We start from the raw sequence: 16,987 nt of genomic DNA, 5'->3' as shown, positions 1-16,987 counted from the left end.
TATGTTAGATCAAGGATAGTTGGGTATAAATGGAAATATAAGATAATACAAAGACACCTATGACAAACTACACTGCTCCAAATAATTAAGGGACCACTTAATCGTCACAGTATAACACCAAGTCAGGTAAACTTCAGGCATATCAAGTGATTGTGAATCAATTTCACCTGCTTTGGTGGAAATGAAAGTGACAACAGGTGCAATGGACAGGCTAAAACAAGACAACCCCCAAAAAGGGAACAGTTTTATATGTGGTGACCACAGACAATTGTTCTCTCCTTATCCTTCCTGACTGATTCTTCTCTAGTTTTGTGTTCTGCGAGTGTCCTTGTCACTTCTGGTATTCATGAGGCTGTACCTGCAACCCAATCAGGTTGCGCAGGTAGTCCAGCTGCTCCAGGATGGCACATCCATACGTACAGTGCCAAGAAGGTTTGCTGTGTCTTCCAGCATAGTCTCAATAGCATGGAGGAGATACCAGGAGACCGGCCGTTACAAAAGGAGAGCTGGACTGGGCCTTAAAAGGGCATCAACCCAGCAGCAGGACCGGTGTCCACTCCTTTGAGCGATGAGGAACAGGAGGACTACTGCCGGAGTCCTACAAAATGACCTCCAGCAAGTTACTGACGTGCATGTTTCTGACCAAACTGTCAGAAACAGACTCCATGAGGGTGGCATGAGGAACAGACGTCCTCTGGTGGGACCTGTGCCCAGCCCAGCACCATGCAGCTTGATTGGCATTCACCAGAGAACACCAGAATTGGCAGGTCTGCCACTTGTGCCCCATTCTCTTCACAGATTAGAGCAGGTTCACACTAAGCACATGTGACAGGCGGGAAAGAATCTGGAGACACCTATGGGACATTATGTATTGGTGTATGCGATGCCACCAAGTACCACCACAGACTGTCCAGGAGCTCACTGATGCCCTGATCCAGGTCTGGGAGGAGATCCCCCAGGACACCATGAGCCAACTCATTAGGAGCATGCCCAGACGTCATTGGGAGTGTATACAGGCACGCGGAGGCCATACACACTACTGAGTCAATGTGATGAAATTCACACAAGGTGGATCAGCCTATGATTTCATTTTACTTTGATTTTTGGTGTGGTTTTGAAGCCAGACCTCAATGGGTTGATTATTTTGGTTTTCATTGACTGTTCTTTTGTTCTCAACAAATTATACAATGTACATCAGTAAAGATTTCCAACTTGAATAATTCATTCATCAAGATCTGATATGTGATTTAATTTCTAAATTAATTTCTTTGAGCAGTGTATAAGAGCTGAAGAAGTAACAATTGCCAATAATTAGGACCTAGATTTACATTGTAATCTTCTAAGACCTACAAACACACACCACTTTCATCTGAATTCCTACAGAAGTTTGCTGGGTATATCAGCTCATTTAAATTTCTTGTATTACACAACATAGTTACTTCCTTGTAATCTCCATGTCTGCATGGATGTGTGTTTATGTGTCTATTGTACTTCACAAAATGAGCCAATCTGATGAGTGTACTTCACACATTTGAACAGGTGAGACAAACAAAAGGTAGAAAGTGGAAGACTATGCAAACAACAATGAAACAATGCTGCAGAGGCAAAAGAAACTCAAGACAAATTAACAGCAGATCTTTAAGATTAGGACACATTTTGCATTGACTGCTTAAATGTAAGAGTAGGCTTAAAACCTTCCTTTACGATAAAGCTTATAGTTAGAGACGGTCCAGGCTTGTCTTGGACCTGCTCTTACTTATGCTGCTATAGGTCTAGAATGTCGGGGGACACATGACAAACGGAGCTTCTCTTCCCAGCTTCTCCTTCCTCTTCTCCCTCCTTATCACATAAGGTGGTGGCAGTGGACAATAACTGTGTACTATGGTGGCATCCTATCGTGATGGTGGATCATGATCGTGGTGGCTGCTGACCATGGACTATGATTACAACAAGACTGCTTGATATACAATATTTCTCCTCAGATACTCGACCATTACTGACAATACTCCATCCATTGATTGACCTTCTATTATGCTACAAAGTGTTTATTCTAGTCAATGCAGCAAATACCCTTATCTTTCTGATGTTCTCCTTTACATGTGGCATCTATTGCACTTCTCTCCGTCCTGGGAGAGGGATCCTCACATGTGGCTCTCTCTGAGGTTTCTACGTTCTTTTTACCCTGTTAAAAGGGTTTGTTTAGTAGTTTTTCCTTACTCTTTTTGAGGGTTAAGGGCAGAGGATGTCACACCTTGTTAAAGTCCTATGAGACAAATTGTGATTTGTGAATATGGGCTATACAATTAGAATTTGATCGATTGATTAAATGTACCGGGGGGGGGGCACAAAAATAAAATAAACCAACAGAAAACAAATATTCACTGGTGAAATAGGGATGTCACACACATAGAAGACACAGACGAAGATGTCAAGAGAGTCTCGCCTGATAATGCGGAGGATTTGTTGCTGTTGTGAACACGTCTGTGCAGAGAACCTCCGGCTGTGCTGTGCATGTGTGAAAGGCATACTGCTCCGTACACTCCGTAGCCAATTCAGGTCTGAAAACAGCTTTAGCGAGGAAACTCATAGGCATAACGCTTTTGCCAGCCCCTTACCCTTACTTAATTCTAACCCTAAGCCTAAAACGAAGTCGAAACCCTCAAACAACCACAAAGGGAGGATCGGCCAAAATGTCCATTGTTTGAAATGACTGTTTGACTGTTTGACTGTTACTGTTATAACAATTGTGCCGTAATTTAAAAAATAAGGTTTTTCAATTCAAAAAGCAGACTACAACAGTAAGTCTATGACAGTGGTCAGTGCTCTCCACACTGATTTTACATTCATTCAGTTTAGACTTTTGTGCTGCACCTAAGGCTTAAAAGGACAAACTCTGATTATAGCCTTTAATGTATCAAGGTGGCCCCACCTGGCTGAAAAAAACTGCAAAAAAAGTCCAGATCCAGTTATCCGGACCTCCGCAGGACATGACTGAACCCTACTTAAGTGTTGAGCACTTCTTGTAACCTTGAGTGAAATTTTAAATGGTTGAAAAATAATAACTCAAGTTTTTTGCTGTCACCTGGAATTAATGAAATCCTTTATCAACTTTGCCCTTAGTTAAAAAGTGGTTTCCTACCATATGATTACCAACACCTTAATTCCTGCTAGTGTGCTACACCCACATATAACAAGTCCATGACAGTTATAGCAACTTCAGAAACTTCTTCATTCTTACATAAAAAACTGTCACTTTTTTTCTTCTCTTTCTTTGCATTGTTCTTTTCCACGCCCTTCCCACAAATACGCAGTACAGTGGTGATTGGCTATTTACTTTTGCCCAAAACCAATAAGTGAAAACCACAGAAGGTTTTATGGCCCCTTGTTAATTGTCTCTTTTAAAGAAAGAACAGTTTTTCACTGTTCTTATTTTTCTGCATTGCCTCACAACAAAATATACCTTGGATAAGTTTAAAGGCCCTGCAGATTTATAATCATAGCATATTGTCATACAGGGAAATCCAATGGTCCTGAGAAGTTTCTCACCATTAAACCGTGTGATGCTACTGCTAAAACGAAGACACTGGAAAGAAGAAGTAAACATGTTTAATTGCTCAGATAGTGCAAATATAAATGCACTTCATAGAATCTTAATTGTTGTTGCTAATAGAGCATGTATTGAAGGACAGGCAGAGCTGTTGTGCTGCTAGATATACCACGACAATGACCACACAAATCAAACAAAAAGGTTCAAATCATCAATTCAAAGACAGGCTTTATGACGTTAGTTGGACTTGGGTATGACTAATGAGTAGTATGAGACTGCATGCACACACTCTGCATAAGTGTGTGCATGCATAAGAACACCAACTGAGATAGCAGATAGAAAGATGAGAGCTGGTAGGCATACCAAATCGTTCCATGGGGACGGAGTTCATTCGGCAATCCAGAGAGAGACACATCCATTACTGACCTCAGCTGACATACTGCAGCCTGGGGGAGTACGACTCTCAACAAACACTGAGAACCATGCTACAATCAAAAGATTTTCATGACTTCCCCCTAAAATTTCTCTGATCACCTCCATGAATATGGAAAAATATTCAGCTCAGTGCCATATGGTGGCACGACAAAGTAAGGGAACCATTTGGAATCACCTGCATTTATGCATAAACATTATGGTCAGGTCTTCGTCTAACGGTAATCAATCTAATCTATCTCATAATAATTAACAATGATAATAATAATAATAATAATAATAATAATAATAATAATAACATATACTTGCCATCATCAAGGGGAAAATGTATCTCTAATGAATTTATCAATGTGTATTGCAAAAAAGAAAATCTGTATAGCTGTCTGTCAGCTGAAGCTCTGTAGAAATTGAGTGAGGGTAACAACCTTAAAAATCCAAGTAAATCTGGGACAAAATTAGGTCTGCACGATATTAGGAAAACATGCGATGTTGAATACCGATGATGATATGACTTCTGATGAATGAACAAATGCTTAAGTATACAGTGTTTTTATCATGTCTTTCTGCTTTGGTTTCACTGCCAACAAAGACCCCATACATTAAGTGGTCAGACACAAAAAAGAAAAGCAGTATTTCCATTCCAACAAGAGGGTTTTATTGAAATAAGTTCACCTGGCTATGAATACAGGGACTACGGACCACTCCAAAGCCTGAGGGAGAGGGCGCACAGCCCGGCCACAGTGCCATCAAATCAACATTTAAAATTAAGCGAGCCTGAGATTTATCACCTTTAAAGCAGTCTTTTGCGATACGTATATCATGCATATTGCTCTGTCTATAAAAAGATATAACCTCAAGCAGGTTTAACTGTGGTCCAAGCTACAGTGCATACAATGAACATAAAAGATATCATACTAAGGGTTTCCTAAAGCAAAAACATAATGGTGACAGTGCATCTCAAAGTAAAATATGCTTCCAGATTAGTGTTGCACAGTATACCGATATTAGAAAGGTATCACGATACCCAGCCATTAAAAGAGAGTTCTTTATGTTAACCTTTAATTTAATTACACCATTTCTGAGGTTTCTAGTATAACTAAGGTATTTCCTTGTATAAAAGTAGTCCTATGTACTTAAATAGATACCAGTACTATACAGTATAAAGCTGTTCATCTTCCGCTCCTGCAAATATTTCAAAATAAAACTCTTTAAAAAACAAATTAATGAATTCAGTCAACAGAAATGCTGGAGTGCTTTTATTCTGAAAATGGTGGAAGTGTTGCAACCATTTATGTTTGTGACATATTTGACAGCAACATTGAAACTTTTGACTTCACTGCAGCATGAATACAAACAAACAAGAAAACGCTCAATAAACATGCATAAATGACTTTGTATGTCTGACATTTCGTGTTGATGAAGCTCAAACCCAGGATTAGCTTGCACACTACTCTCACAAACTAACTAGGCCCTCTACTATGACAAATTTATCACCAAAAATGTAGAGCCCGACTTATTTAACAGTTGGCTGATTAGAATCAATTAGATGGCTTTCACAGACATTTGATATTATTGTAATTTCTGCCGACATGTGATTAGGACTGGGCAATATGGAAAAAAATCATATCGATATTTTTTCCCCGTCAATAAATAAATCAAATCCCTAGTTTTGTCATTTCTGCTTCAGATGGTAAAAAAAATTGCGGTATTACGTGTCTTTGCAGGAACATGCTTTCGACACAATTTGCAGTACACACTACTCTGCTTCTTGTCTGACTTTAAATAGTAGTAATAACACTACCGAATACTCTGACCCTTCTAAGGGTCTAAACTAAGTATGCACTGCAAGGCATTATTCCACAACAAAGAGTAGCCCAGCCTGAACTCCTAATCTCCCTTTTACAGTCCCATACAAAATCTCTTCAAAATAAAATTTTGTTAATGAAAATTTTCACTGATATAAAAAAATATTTTCTACAGATTAAACAATGCAGAAAATTATACATTTGCATTATATGTTTATATTTTACCTAAAAAAAATTAAAAAAAACTTCATTCAGGCTCTATATAATTGTGTGTACTTCTGTTTTTTTATTTATGTTTATTTAAAATAAAGTTTAGAGTTAACCATTTGTCATTTTTTTAATTATATTTCAGCAAATGTATTAGTATTTGAACTATTTTACTCCCTTTTATTGGTATCAGCATCGGCCACCCCAAAAACACATCAGTCAGGCTTTGGAAAAATGTAATATATGACATCAGATAGTTCTCATTTTATTTTTTATATAGTTTTGTTTTGATTGTAAATATAAATAAATATTTTTCAGTTTTCGCTAACAATTTGAAGCTGTCTACCAGCACCTTTGGTTAGTAGGAGTAGGGAAAAGAGAGGACCACCCTGTGAGACTCAGCAGTGCAGGAGAATGCTTGTTATTTCACTGAGTTAATTGATGAGGGAATATACTAGGTTTAAAGTTAGCCAGCACAGACTCACTAGTCAACTGTGTTTCTATAAATGGTAAGCAGTGTGTGTGTGTGTGCACTGTTACATATGAGTGAGGCAAGGAAATCAAAAACAGACTGAAAGGTCTATTAGCTACTGTCTGGCATGGTATCATGAAATTAGTTAACCTACTATATTTCACATAGTATTAAGTAACACATACAGAAGAAGCGCAAATAAAGGAAATTGATACAGAAGGTGATAGAGATGCAACTAGGAATAAACAAGACACAATAGACCGAAGGACGGACTGATAGATGAAAAGATATACAGACAGGGAGACAACAGTGATGAAAGGCACACAGACAACTGTGACCAGTGAAACATGCAGCAGCTGAGCCAGTGTAGTCAGTCAGTCAGTATCACTTCAGCTGCATTCCTGACCTGCCTGTCTCCTGTGTAATGTTGCCTCTATGCACATTCCTGGGCCTCTATGGGGCTGGGGACAGCCACTGCATCATGTGCAGACAGAGGACATCTGCCTGGCAGGGAAATTGATCAGCTATTGACTGTTGTGGGATGAAAGTCAAACAGTGTCCTGTCCTGCTCACCAAAGTGTGAAGCAAGCGGAAACCTTTGTGCTAGTGTGGTCAGTGAAGACTTTCAAAACATATCAGTGTTATTAACTGAATATCTCCCTCTTTTTCATGGAGTAAATATAAAAAATATTCAGTATTCAAAGTAGAAGAAAAATATATAAAACCTATATTTCAAACAATCAAAAACCTGGCCATGCAGTATGTTTTGCATCTGACCCTTAAAAATGCAAAGAATTAAAAACAGTGAAAACATCCACCACAACAGCAGTGCTAACAGGGAAAACAATGCTGTACAAAGAGAGACAAGGCAGGCCAATAGTGGGAAGAAAAGGAAAAGTTTCCAACCCCAACAATGCCAGTACAGTCTCCAACTGCCCCCTCCTCCCAGACTTCCCCTCTTTCCTCCCTCGCTTCACTCAAGAAGGGAGGAAATGAGGTAAGCTTCCTAGCATTTCTGCTGAGCTGAGAGAGCCAACAGCTCAGGAAAAGGGTGTGAAAACGAATGAAATGAACTGATAAATTGGGAGTATGTGATACATTTCCCCTGGTGACACTGAAAAAAGAGACAAAGAAATTATTTAAGTATGTAAACTGAAGGTTTGGTGATAAAATGAAGATGAGCACATGAGCATTGTTAACCAGTAGAGATTTTGTATTATTGGCTCTTTTTAAACGACCAATTTTAGTGTGCTATGCTAAAACACAAGCATCTGTCACTTGAATAGTGTAATCCGAGCTGTGGCCACACTGTATTTGGTAGGTTAGGGGGTATGTCAAAAAATATTATCACAATGATATTGACCAATATTATTTATTAACGGTATATATTTAATACCACTGAGGCAGAAAACATATTTGTTACAACTCAAGAGTACATACAATGTGGTATGGTGAGTAAAGATTTGTCGTTAGCATTAAGAAATGGTACCTATTCATTTAAAGTGTGTAGAATTCACATAGAATACAATGTTTGTTATTGTTCTAAATATGAATTAATATATTTTTATCAATAATTCATCACCTCTGTAATTAATTGGGTAAAAGATGTATGGCCATTAGATTCATGTAAGCCTGTGTTGAGCAGTTAGACCACAAGTTAGTAGTGGTGGCAAATTATACCTGCAGTTAACCACTTTCATTAGATAATTCCATGCAGATCAGAATCAGGTTTTATTGCCAAGTAGGTTTATACATACAAGGAATTTGCTTTGGTATGTTTGTGCTGACCATACTTATAAAATATTGAAAATATGTAACAGATTACAAAAAATGTAAAAACAAATGACAAAAAACTTCAGATGGTAAAAAAATTCGCGGTATTACGTGTCTTTGCGGGAACATGCTTTCGACACAATTTGCAGTACACACTACTCTGCTTCTTGTCTGACTTTAAATAGTAGTAATAACACTACTGAATACTCTGACCCTTCTAAGGGTCTAAACTAAGTATGCACTGCAAGGCATTATTCCACAACAAAGAGTAGCCCAGCCTGAACTCCTAATCTCCCTTTAACAGTCCCATACAAAACACTTCAAAATAAAATTTGTGCAAAAGCTTGTTCCATTTGATTTAATTGTGTAAATTATTTCTTCTATATTCAGTTCCTCATGACTCAGCTTGTTCCCTCTCTTTCTCAGACCGACGGGCACAAAGATTCCGACAACATCGGACATAAAAAAAATGTTAATTTGCATATAGAGTGAAGAGAAGTGTCATCCGATTACAGATGGTAACAAGGAGTGTGCGAAATACACAGTGGCAGTCCGAGGGTTGTACTGAAGTACCCCCCACCCCTAGATCGTAATCTTAACCCCCCCCTCAAAAAGAAAATAAATAAATAGAACAATAACATAAATAGTGCTGATTATATTTTGATTATTCTGACGCTCTCCAAACAAATGCACTAAGCCTTGAGTGGGGAAAAACTCTGTTTATATAGCCTTAACAGTATCCAGTTGTCCCTGCTGGTCATCAAGAGACTCTGCTCCTCTCCTCTTCAGAAATAGAAAAATGCCTCCATAATGCTCCTGTGGTATCATCCAAGTGTCCATAAGCCCAGAATTCAAGTTGACTCAAAACAAGGTAATTTACACCATGTTTTGGGCCTAAATGTCCACTTAAAAAACATGGTGTAAATGACTTTGTTTAGTTTTTCTGTTGTTTTTCGACGTTTGAAGAAGTGGTCACCATTTGGTCAATTGTATTGAATTTGGCTGCAACGCTTTTTACCCCGGAAACTCCCAAAGTGTTTTGTGGACTCAAACACTTCACCCACCCCTCCATCGGCATAGTGGTGAGTAGATAATGAGTTAATTTTCATTTTTGGGTGAACTATCCCTTTAACCAACAAGGCTGAGGAATTGGTGTCAAAGTGAAAAGGAAAGGCGCATATTTGGCACCATTTTGGATTCGACCTGAAAGCCAAAAGGGAACCTGGCAATATTAATGAGGCAATATGCAAACTGTCTGATGAAAGTGTCAGCATCTGGAGGTACCGCTTCCAATCTAGACACACACCTTCAAGTGCACCACAAGAGTGAGACTGCATGCTATACACCTACTGACCCAACACATGTCTTCTCTAAAATGTCTGGTGTAATTGTTTGTGTTTAAAACCTGGTCATTATGTCATCCCAAACTATGAGATAGGTGCCTGATCATCCACGATGCATAAATGCATGTCCTAATCAATGACAGCAACATGTGTTAGCTAGACCACCACCACCTAGCTTAGCAGCTATGTTTAACATAAAGCAAGAAAGGGAGGTCACACACAGGTCCTGACAAACACACACACAAAGAACACAGGCCAGGTTGCAATTCTGGCCTGATGACCTTTCTTTGGAAGAACACACAGGTCTGGAAAACATGTTGCTAAGCTTAGATGGGCCTCTGACAACCAAACATTGATGACCCTGGAGGGCAGCCTCTAGCACTCGTATCATAATACGAGTGCTAGAATAATTGAATGTGGGGAGTCTCATTAGAATTTGACATTAGAGAAATCTGTAGTGCTGAGCTAGTGTTTAACTAGAAATTAACTAGACTCACTAGGGTACCTGTAAAAGTAAAACATTAGCTAAGCACAATTTACTGACCAAACTAATATATCACTAGCTTTGTCACATATTTATTTGTTTTTGTAATTTATTGAGATAAAAAGGTCATTATGTTGAAGAGAAATTTTAAGATATCAGAACAAAATCTTAAGTCAAATATATTGATCCGTGGTTAATAATTCATTGAATTCAACAAAATACAAGTCAAGAAATAATGGTCTTAAAATTCTACTGAAATTATTTGCCCTACTATCACCACATCAGCTGTCCTACGCATGTTGAGAACACACTCGATTATGTTTCAACTCCTTTCCCGGATGAATACAAGGCCCTCCCTCACGCCCCTTTTGGCAAATCAGATCATGTCTCAGTTCTGCTGCTGCCTTCCTATAGGCAAAAACTAAAAAATGACAGGCTGGTGACTTGCACCATTCAGCGGTGGTTCAACCAATCAGAATCTGCTCTACGTGACTGCTTCAGCACTACGGAGTGGTGTCGTTTCAGGACAACAACATAAACACATACACGGACGAGGTCATCTTTTACATCAGCAAATGCATCGATGACGTCGTACTGAGGATTACTGTACGGACATTCCCGAACCAGAAGCCCTGGATTAATGGTTACGTCCATGCCAAACTTAAAGCACAGAACGACGCCTACAACTCAGGTGATCTGGAGGAGTACAGGAAGTCCAGGGACCGCGCTATTAGCAGTGGTAAGAGACAGTACAGGGACAAAGTGGAGTCTCACTGCCAGGGCTCCAACACAAGGAACATGTGGGCTGGACTAAAAACCATCACAGACTACAAATGAAGGCCAGCACTGCTGAGGTGGTGTCTGCATCTCTCCCAGATGAACTGAACACCTTTTATGCTCGCTTTGAGAGTTACTCCCCGGCTGTGGAGGACCAAGAGGCCCAGGAGGACCGCTGCCTACCTGCAATATCCAGGGCAGATGTGTGGAGATCACTTAAACAAATTAACACACCCAAGGCACCTGGACCTGATGGAATCCCTGGCCGAGCTCTCAAGGTGTGTGCAGATCAGCTGGCAGATGTGTTCACAGACATTTTCAACCTGTCACTGCTTTAGTCTGTAGTCCCCACATGCTTCAAGGAGACCATCATTGTCCCTGTTCCGAAGAAACCCCAAACCCTCTGACTGAAAGACTACCGCCCGGTAGCAGTCACCTCCACCATCATGAAGTGATTTGCGCAATTAATCAAATCCTTAATCACCTCCTGACTCACTGGACCCACTTCAGTTTTCCTACAGGCCAAATAGGTCGACTGCAGATGCCCTCTCCCACCTCGACCAGAGGAACACATATGTGAGAATGCTGTTCATTGACTAAAATTCAGCGTTCAATACCATCGTGCCCTTGAATCTTTTCACCAAGCTCAGAGACCTTGGGCTCAACACCGCCCTCTATGATGGATCCTGAACTTCCTGATGGGGAGACCCCAGGCTGTGTGGATAGGCAGCACCACATCCTCCACTCTGACTCTCAACATCGGCGCCCCCCAGGGCTGCGTGCTCAGTCCTCAGTCCTCTCCTGTACTTCCTGTTCACGAATGACTGCGTGGCCACCAACAGCTCAGACACCATCATCAAATTTGCTGATGACACTACCATCATAGGCCTGATCACCGGCGACAATGAGATGGCCTACAGAGAGGAGGTCAGAGCCCTGACATCTTGGTGCCAGGACAACAACCTCCATCTCAACGTCAGCAAAACGAGGGGAGCTGATTTTGGACTACAGGAAGAGACTGGGAGAAGAACACCTCCCACTCTCCATCAGCGGGACTACGGTGGAGAGAGTCAGCAGCTTCAGGTTCCTCTGGGTTTACATCAGTAAGGACCTGACCTGGTCTCACCACACAGACTCCATCACAAAGACGGCCAGACAGCGGCTCTTCTTCCTCCGCAGGCTACGGAGGCTCAACATGGATTCCAGGATTCTCTGCAACTTCTTCAGGTGCAACACTAGAGAGTATCCTGACTGGCTGCATCACCGCCTGGTATGGCAGCTGCCCCACCCTGAACCGTAAGGCTTTACAGAGGGTGGTGAAGTCTGCTCAGCACATCACCAGGATGGAGCTGCCATACGTGGAGGACCTCTACACCCAGCAGTGTAGGAAGAAGGCCAACAGGATCATTAATGACACCCATCAACCCAGCCATAAACTATTCTGTCTGCTGCCGTCTGGCCGACGGTACCGCAGCATCCAGGCCCGCACCACCAGGCTCAGAGACAGCTTCATCCCCAAGGCCATTCTCCTGTCTGTCACTCCTCTGAACTTTGCACCTTGCAATATTTGCATAACCCTATCAGTATTACTTACATTCATTCATTCATTGTACTCTGCAAGATACTTTATTTTAGTTTATAATTTACATATTTAGGTGTGTTTTATATATTATATTTTAATACTTTAGATTTATTTTATTATATTTTTTATATTCAGTTTTTTTTTTTTAGCATAGCTGGAAGGGAGCCTGTGACACAAGAATTTAATTGCTAGCGTCTGCTGTATGTAATTGTTGTGCACATGATGATAAAGATAATGATAAAGAGTTTGTGGTTTTAAGAGCTGACGACGGTGTCTGGCTGCTGTAAACACGTGATCTCGGCAGCAGAGTTAATATGTCACTTCCTGCCTCTGTCGGCTGCACCCGGTTGCTCCAGCTCTTGCCTAAATAACACAGAGGATTTGATGCTGTTGTGATCGTGCCTGTGCAGAAAACCTCCCGCTGTGTTGTGCATGTGTGAAAGGCAACCTACGGGTAAACTCCGTAGCCAATTCTCCGGATTTTAGGTCATGTCTGAAAACGGATCTAGTGTAAACATACTCACTGTATAATGACAGACTTGGTTAGTATAGTATATAGTATATAACATAATTAGAAAAGGTAAATGAGCTTACATTTGTTCTTGATTAGTTCCATCTGCATACTGAATTATATATGCTCTAACTTAGACTCAAGATTTAGGCATGGTGCTGATAAAAAGCAGCAGAGTGGCAGCTTCATTAGTATACATGAGTCCCTGGCATACAAATATCTAAGATATACCATAGGGCTGATCATGTTGACCCAAGGATCATGGCAGTTCTTCTACTGCTCTAAGTTATCAGTTGCTAATTCAAAGCAAATGATGATGTCTAGTCAAATTCACATATCCATGTGTGTTTTTAATTGTTGAAATTGAGCAGTGGGGTCCATCTAAATCTCAGACTGGAAGCTTTCACAAGAAGCAAACTCATACCAACTCTGACTTTCTTAAATACAATTATAATTATTCATAATAATAATAATAATGAGAAACATTAAGCACTCAGATAAATCTGAGACATTTCTCAAGTCTATCACTGACACATAGCCCTGTTTTACATTTATGTTGAGAGTGTAACATACACAACGTAACAAACCCTGTAAAATCACAGCTTTTTCCTCTGGCTGCTTGCTGTTTTATGGTGTCATGGCAGTCATTAGCAAACCAGCCCTGCTGCCCAAGTTGGACACACTGCTGAAATACTTAGTTGGTTTGATGCTAGTTCAAAACTCAGCGTCTATAATTGTCTACATTCTAAAAGTATACCAAGTCAAATACTACTAAGCATTAGATATGATTCAAAAGGCTATGATAGTACCAGACGTGCCGTTTCAGATTGCTATTTGACTTCATAATAGCGTTAAACCGATAGCTAGGTTAGCTTCATAGTTAATTGTGTTAAATGCCACTTTACGTTACCTCATAATTTACCACAATCAGATACACATGACGTTAGCAAAATGTAATTACGTTGCATTGGTCTAAGCTTGGCTTGTTAATGGTATCTAGAATACCAACCAGCTAACTACCAAAGATCGAGTGTTAGCGGCTGGCTAGCAAGGTTAGCTCCAAACGATGAGAACGTACCGTCTGTTGCTAGTGACACTTGTTCCGAAGACAGCAACAAAGAAGAAAGGACTCGTTGTGCTTTCCAAAGACGAGTTTAAGTTCAGTAGTGACTTGTTCCGCTGCAGTGCCGTGAATTATGTCCTCTCTGCCACAATCACTTCTTTTCCTCAGTCTTAGGTCCCACCTATCTGTTCCGTTCCGAGCGACAACAGCTCCTCTGGAGCTTGCTCTGTTGTTCACTGTTCTCGTTGTAGCTCACAAATTCAAATGGTATCGCGAGATTTACATCATAGCTGCATGGGCCTGAAGGTCTGGCAGATTTCTTTGGAGCTGGCATGTCACCTACAAAGCATAAATACTAATATTATTAGGTCACGAGCAAGGACCTATTGTTTTTGCTAGGATTGTTTTACTTCTCCTTCTTCCCCTTCTTCTTCTGCATGTTGAAATGCCTTTTTGGTGCCTTAACATACTCAAAAACTAACCAATTTCTGCGGATGCGTCAGGTCTGGTGAAAATGTACATATTTTAATGTGCCCGGGAATGTTCGTCCAAAAATGCCACAATAGCGCCCCCTACAAATTTCAATGAGGGTCTTCTTATTCATTTACTTTCGCCTACAATTATGAGAATAGGCACATGTGTATCATGCCCAGACGTACAAAAAAATCCCTCTACAAATTCGTACTTCTCCTACAGATGTCATGCGATCGACTTCACATTTGGTTTATGTCACGTTAAAGACTCTCATATCAAAAGTTATTAACTATAAACTATGAGGTTTCGTCAGGGGGCGTGGCCGTGGCGTGGCAGCGAATTTAGATGATTCGCCAGAAAACAATAAGTGCTTATAACTTCCATGTATATTGTCCAATCTGCCAAATTGGCAGTGAATCTCGATGACTCGCCAAAAGCCTTCAAGTAGCTTTAACTTCCATGTTTTTGCTCTAATTACTGTCAAACTGTATATGTGTGATAAGGAATCCGCCCTGAAGACTTCTATTTGCAAATATACTCTAATAGTCACATTGTCCCCTATCTGTGACAGGAAGTACCCTGTTTTATACTTTGAAATGCTCCGCCTACATTTTTCAATTGATCCACCTCAAAATAGGTCAGGGAAGCCTTGAGAAGCTGGTGACGCCATGTTGTGACACTTAAGCCTTTACATTGAACCGCAACGGCGTGCATTTCGATGGAACGCCAACAAACAGGAAGTGGTTTTAATGTCACTGCACATGCCCCAATCTCCCTCAAAATGGACATGTACAATGACCGTCACTATGTGAACACAAGGACAATGTTTGGCAGCTGAGGCAGAATGGCTCAACAGCGTCACCTACTGGAAACTGCAAGTAGTCCCTCTGGTTTCAATATGAGTTGGATTATTGAGTCAACAAAGTCTAGTGCTCATGAAGATATTGAGTGAACAGATGCTCTCTATTTTGGTGAGGTATGTTTTACTGAAAATGGAAAGATCTTTTTTTAACCAAACATAAAGCCTACCTTTACATTCATCCACTTTGTTAAAAAAGCAGGTCATGTTCAGTCAGATCTTTTGTTTACATAGATATCAAGGCAATTCGTCAAAGTTTTAACATATAATTTATCACAAGACTCCAGAGGCCTTTGAAAAAAGACTGATATTCTGCATCACAGCCAGAATCTGATGTTCATCTGTACGAAACAAGATTTATGAAGTTCTCCCTTTTTTTTTATCATCATACTCAACATTTCTTCAATAAAACCTTTCTGATCATCAAAATGAAGTGAGGTACCATGACATCATGAATCATAGCTTGTAATGTTCTAGAATAAAGTCTCCCATGACTTCTATGAAACATCCCCAAAACTAAATGCCTGAAAGATCATTAAGCAAAGTTAAATCACAAGCAATGATTTTTTGAAATTAACAAATAGAATGATGCTCTTATCATTATACAATTCACAATTCTATTGAAAATGGGCAAGTATGATCCAAAATATGGTCATAAATAAAAAAATAAATCACAAAAGGTGATGTTTGTGATTGACATTTTTGGAGGTCAAATTTTGTGATTGGTTATGATATACAACTGCTGCATCACAAATCACTTCTCAGGCGTCACATGTTGCTGATTTAGTTTCATTCATTCCGGTGATTGGCCTAGTCAAGGGACAGATGAATAACTGGATGTTTCAAGTTCATATTTAAAAAGTCTTAGTTTCAGTGTTGCATACTTTATGTAGACAGGGTATTAATGGTACATGAGTAAATATATAGTAGCTGTATTTACCACAAAGCACAATATTTGCTTGTAATAAATCCTTTGATCGGGTCTTTAGTACTCAGCTATATCACAGTCAAACATTTAAGAACTTAATGTTTTTTTTCCCTTCTACCTAACAAACCAGTTGTCAGTTGAGGGGGCTGGGGTTCCCTGTCCAAACCATGTCCCCCCCCCCAGTAATATAATGCAGTTCAACAAAGACACAAATAACTTTCCAAAAGGCCCCTTTTATAAATGACTGGTATAAAATAAGATTAGTTAGCTTTCACTGCAATGCCCTCAGGATTAAGGACAGGATACCGCTGGGATCTGGTATCAACATTTATAGATCCTGTGTATACAAGAGGCAGGTAAGTGAAAAATTAAGCTGACACCATGTTATATGGTCCACAAAAATAATATAACAGTGGTTAGTGTATTCCTGGATGTTGCCCTGACCTTAGCCCTTTGAGACATTCATAATTAGTTGGTTCTATTAAGACAAACCCTGTGCTCTGGTTGGACGGATTTACCAGCACCGAATGACACTGACACCTGGTGGAAGACAGCTCTCCCACCAGGTGTCAGTGAGAATCATCTTGGTACACCAGACCATCATGCTTTCAGATATGGCAAATATGACCAACACATGAATTCTATCCACTAGTGTAAATGTGTGCATTACTTTTACAGAGTATAATAATGGCAATTCATAGGGACAATAACCAGTCATAAAACAGGCACA

The sequence above is a fragment of the Hippoglossus stenolepis genome, chromosome 8, assembly GCF_022539355.2.
Source record: "Hippoglossus stenolepis isolate QCI-W04-F060 chromosome 8, HSTE1.2, whole genome shotgun sequence".
Taxonomy (NCBI): Eukaryota; Metazoa; Chordata; class Actinopteri; order Pleuronectiformes; family Pleuronectidae; genus Hippoglossus; species Hippoglossus stenolepis.
The sequence above is the reverse complement of the archived record's forward strand: the minus strand, read 5'-3'. Positions refer to the sequence as shown.